Source organism: Electrona antarctica (assembly GCF_951216825.1).
Source record: "Electrona antarctica genome assembly, chromosome: 7".
Lineage (NCBI taxonomy): Eukaryota > Metazoa > Chordata > Actinopteri > Myctophiformes > Myctophidae > Electrona > Electrona antarctica.
In genome coordinates, this window is record NC_136812.1 from 30,970,463 (window position 1) to 30,976,462 (window position 6,000).

The window sequence follows — 6,000 nt, forward strand, 5'->3', positions numbered from 1 at the left end:
CTCACCGTGGCAACCCTACCCTACCCTGAGGATGACCGCTTGGGGGCGGAGACAAGAAACAACTACAGTCCTCCCCTCCTAAGAACCAAGACCGAAACCACCACCATTGAACTGCAGGGGATAATGGTAAGACAGACATAAAATATGAAAAAACGCTCACAATAATCGTATTGTAGAGATTTTAGTTAATCATGAATTTTTCCTCTGTCATACACTAGGATGAATTACTTTTTGTTGAGTTGCAAATTGAGTACCATTTAAAGAAGATCACAACGCGCGTTGTGAGCTTGTAGATTGTCTATTTTTGGAGAACGTTCTCCCCAGAATAGGGCATTTTAAGTTTTAACCATATTGTGATTATCATAATAATATTGTTAATCACATTTATATCATTTACTTTTGCACACATTACTTTTGCCACAATAATCATAACATGTAATTTTCATATCGTCCCATCTCTATTTCTAATTATTAGTACTAGACAGGTGCAATACTGGCTCAGATGCATTTTCGAGAGAGCGCTAGCGCGTTTCGGTGACCGCCTTCTTCAGAGCAGATTAAAAAGTCCAATAATTATTACATAATAACAGTTCAATGTATGTGGGGATTTAGTGTTTTTTATTTCTTTCTTCTGTTTTATTTGTCTCTTGAGCAGAGGCCCAGTGGAGTCAGCTGGCTGATGAAGAGGAGAATCTCTCACTTGACTCTGCTCCTCAGCTGGGAGGAGCAGTGGAAGGAGGCAGACTGCTGGAGGACAGAGGAACCAATTCAATTCAATTAAATTCAATTCAATTCAATTCAATTCAATTCAATTCAATTCAATTCAATTCAATTCAATTCAATTCAATTCAATTCAATTCAAAATTCAATTCAATTCAATTCATTTTTGTGTGCAGTGGGTGCATAGTCTGTCTTCTCTCTGGAGACAGGTCTGCCTATGACGGCCTTTCTCGATCACAGGACTGTGCTCACTGAGTCTGTACCTAGTTAAGACTTTTCTTTGTTTTGGGTAGGTCTCTGAACCATCAGGAGTGGATGAGAAGCTTTCATACTGCAGACTGACAGACCAAACATTCACTGACAACACATTCAGTAAAACTACATTTCTATTCAACTGTCAAGTGAAGTTTGCCTGTACCTGACACAGGCAGGCCTGATCACTTGGTGCTTATGCTTGTCCTCTTCCTGAATGATGGAGAAACCAAGCAGATGAATGTCGATCTTTGAGCTCTCACATCCAGTGAAGAGGGTAGGCAGCTTCAAGTACCTCAGTGTGCACATCACCGAGGACCTGACCTGGAGAATGCACATAGAGAGAGTATATAGGCAAGCATCAACTTCCATCAAGTACCCAGATGACTTAATTTAAGGACTATTAAGACCTTTTTAACAACAGCCCCTGAATGATAAAAAATGCCATGAATGTGTAGTAGCCTTGCCGAGCCATGGGGCCCATAGGGCAGGAGCATATCTCCTGTTTCTGTACAGTGAGGCAGCTTGATGTACAAGTACACCCCCTGGCGCTAGTATGTCGCAGGGACATACCCCCAATCCAACCCTTGATGCTGAGTGTAAAGCAGGGAGGCACTGGGTCTTCGGTATGATTGAACCCCGACCTCCCAGTCTCAGGGCGGACACTCTAACCACAAGGCCACTGAGCTGGTCAACAGCCCCTGAAAGATAAAAAATTGCCAATGTGTGAGTATCTCTTATTGTAGTTTGCACATACTACTTGCACTACTGTATATTACTGGTATGTACCAGTATGTGTATACCTTTTATTATATGTTCTAAATATCTGGACCCAAAATTATTCTCCCCTACTCTCCAATGGTGTTGAAAGGTTTTTACTTAACCCACTATATGCCATATTGTTATTGTTAGCACAGTCTGCAGACCATGCCATGCCAACATTTCACTACAATTTACAATTTTTGTGTACTGTACGAGTGATTGATTGACAAATAAATCCTTTGAATCTTGAATCTCTAAAACACTTCTCTCATGAATACTTCAGTGTCAATTATCTAATGTAATCCTGGGCGCTACACTTCCTCTGCCAACCTGGGGGGGGGACATGGGGAGCACATGCAAACTCCACACAGAAAGGCCCTTTCGCCAACCCCGCCTCTGGTATGGGCACTGATGATGACGTGGAGGAGGGAACACGCCCACAGCGGGAATCGAACCCAGGACCTTCTAGCTGTGAGGTGAGTGGTGACAGCACTACCGACTGCCACCGTGCCCCCCTCATGAATACTTCTCAATGACATCAAATGTGAATATTTTCTTTTTTTTTAGGCCTATACAGTATATGAGATACAAAGATTTGATTCCTATTGGCCAGCATCTATGGCCCGAGAAAGAGTGAGAATGTCATTCTTCACTGTACATTACACCTAATTAATCAGAGGGAAATGAGTTACCATTGGTCCAGTCCATCCTTGCATGCTTAGAAAGACTGAGGGTAAAACACTGGCAATCGTGCAGCCACTTATGTGCTCTAACACCAGTGACACGTCGATCAGGCAGGCAACTTGATCAACCATAACGGACACATTTATATGTGCAGCTTTAAATGTATTCATGTATAATACTCATAGATATACTTGTAGATTTGTATCTACATTTGTATATTTTATAGTCGTATGTTTTATTCAAGTAATGTACCCTTTTTTCCTTTACTAAGTAATCTGTAGTGTGGATAGTAGTACTTCCCATCCCTTTGGAAGATGGTTTGAGTGTGTGTTATTTGTTTTGACCACAAATGGTAAAAATGTAATGTAACGAAATACCATGTTGTAGACAGATGCTATAGAATCCTACGGTTTATCACTATCTCATTTATATATATTTTTATTTTATTGAATTATATAATCTTGCTTTCTTTCTTTCTTTCTATGATGAATTCCTGTTCTGTTCTTTGACTATATAGAAGTGTCTATTTGTACGTCTCTAAATGTTTTGATGAATTGAACATGGTGGACCCTCCTGTAAACAAGTGTAATGCTTAATTGGGTCGTCCACTCACAGTTAACAGTCTTTGTATTGAGTCTGTGCTTGAAATGTACTGTAATTCTGCAAACTGTTAATAAATATTTCAATCAATCAATCAATTTAATTTCTTTTTCGTATCATATCCAATATTATTGTTGTTGTTGAGTTGATGTTAGTATGTCACACAAGCATTCCACTGCTGTATGCACCTGTATTAAGTAACAAAGTATGCTGATTTTTTTAATACATTTTTATTGATGAAAATGCAATGAGGTACAAAATAATGCTTGCCACTGAGTTTCTTTTGTAGAATGTTTGATCTTTAAACAGCGATTTTGTAGGATCTACAAACAGGCTATTGTTTTGAAATGAAATGAAATGATTACTATATTTACCCAGGGTATCTGGGCTAAGCTCAATAACTTGTTTCCAGCCAGGCCCTGCTCATAGAACACATTTCATCGTAGTGGTTCAATGCACTTCAGCGGTGGTAATTTTAACGTGTCGGACCGCTGATTCGAACTGGCGACCTTCCGGTATCAAGACCGCTCCACAATCGGTTCGGCCACCGCTGCCACAATTTTAGCATGCACTTGCATGCATTGTGGATACGGTGTTTGGATACGGTGTTTTTTGTACAAATTAAATCCTTCGTCACAATAGCAACATCTAATTCTAAAGTATTTTCTCCCTACGTGAACCTCTTCCTTGTGCTTGTCCATCTCCATATCTAACACAGATTCACCACAAATGCTACATGGAATGTAGCATCTCATCCCACTCTTTCTCTTTTTCACTGTTTGAACCTCCATGGACGCAGGAATTGGTTCTGGAGACTCTGGGTCCGGGAAGTGTGACGGCTTGTTGCTCGAAGACGATTTTTGTCCTTCCACGTTTTTCCTTTTGCGTGATTTGCGTGCTGATGCTCCATAGAACCATAGAGTTGAGGTTGTTGTGGCCAGCGGCTGTGTCTCTGTGTTTTCATCCAGGTTGATCAGGGGAGGTTCGGGTTGCTCCTGGACCAGACTGGGCCTCTTTACCTCTTTACACGCAGGGAGGTGTAGGGAGTCTACGAAAGAGACAAAATAACACAAAACCATTACATGTTTGAACTCCATCCATTGTTTTTCTGTGCCACTTTTGCTAAATTCACTAATTACTGAAACTTATCTAAAAACATAATAGCAGTGGTGGAAAGTAGGCTACTGTATAGGCTACTTAAGAGCTATTTGTAGCCTACTTTACTTGAGTATATCCAATTTCCAATACTTTTACTTCTACTCCACTAGCCTACATCTCAGAGCCAAAATGTATACTTTTACTCCACTGCAATTATTTGAGTTACTAATACTTTGGAGATTTTATTACATTAACCACTTCAACACATTTCGGCCATTTAGCCGATCTACAAGCTCGCGCACAAAAACTTCCATCATTGATGGATGGACTGTAATCTCACCATTTGACCTTTTCATTTTTACAATATGAATGTATGTAAATGTGCTTAGAATGATTCATGTTCAAACTCAGTTTTTACAGTGTGATGAAGTGTTACCAACCTGATCGGTGTAATCTGATCTCTGGTTTTAAAACCATATCCAGCAGTCTGCGTTGGCGGTCAATTTCCTGCTTGGAACAGAAATCTTGGTCCTCATACTCGATTTTTCCAACGATCCCAACTATGTCTTCAGCAGCAGCAGCAGAGAGTCTCTTGTTGAGCAGAGACTTCAGTGTTTGTAGTAAAGCCATGTCAAAGCTATAGTTCTCGACTCTATGACTGGTGGAGAATATCTCAACACTATGTAATCTGGAAACCACACAGATGTTGCTTGACCGTGTGTGGCAGTGTGTGTGGCACCAAACAAAACACAGTGCTCTTAAATAGGCACAGACGTGTGTTTGTGGGGGGGGGGGGGGGGGGGGGGGGGGGGGGGGGGGGGGGCGGTCGGTCACACCAACACAGACCGAAACTGCAAGACCTTTGTTATTCAGTCATTCAGTCAGCACATATATAGAGGTGATGACTCATTGAAGGTGTGATTTGCATTGTTTTGTCTGTAAGTGGCGTGGAACGATAGTGGCTAATTTGCAATTGTGTATATAGGTTTACCACTGAGTTGATATTCAGTCAGTTACAAGAACTGGTATAACGATATGGGTCATCATTGTAATTCTTTTGCACGTCAGTAGGCCTACCAGACATTAAACTTAAAGCAATGGCCCCATTGATGCCCCCCTCCCCCAGTTGTATGGCAAACTACTTACTTGAGTCAGTATTCATCCAGTAATATAAACCTAAATTGTAATCTTAACTGTGTACTTGAATGAGCCCATATGCACTGTTGATTCATCATTTGCATAGACCAGTACACCCGTTGCCATATAATCTGTCGGTGAAAAACCTAAAACTGTAAATTTTGACACTGACAATGATCAAGTATAGGCCCTACTTGTGCAGGGCATTCATTTACGAAAAACACAAGTTTGAATATGGAGATATAATAAGACAGCAACGATAAGATTGCCACACTTCACTCCCATCTCCATGGCAGCGTCATCATCAGTGTAGAGTTTCTATATCAATGTGTTGCACACATTACTTTTGCCACAATAATCATAACATGTAATTTTCATATCGTCCCATCTCTATTTCTAATTATTAGTACTAGACAGGTGCAATACTGGCTCAGATGCATTTTCGAGAGAGCGCTAACGCGTTTCGGTGACCGCCTTCTTCAGAGCAGATTTAAAAAGTCCAATAATTATTACATAATAACAGTTCAATGTATGTGGGGATTTAGTGTTTTTTATTTCTTTCTTCTGTTTTATTTGTCTCTTGAGCAGAGGCCCAGTGGAGTCAACTGGCTGATGAAGTGGAGAATATCTCACTTGACTCTGCTCCTCAGCTGGGAGGAGCAGGGGAAGGAGGCAGACTGCTGGAGGACAGAGGAACCAATTCGATTCGATTCGATTCGATTCGATTCGATTCGATTCGATTCGATT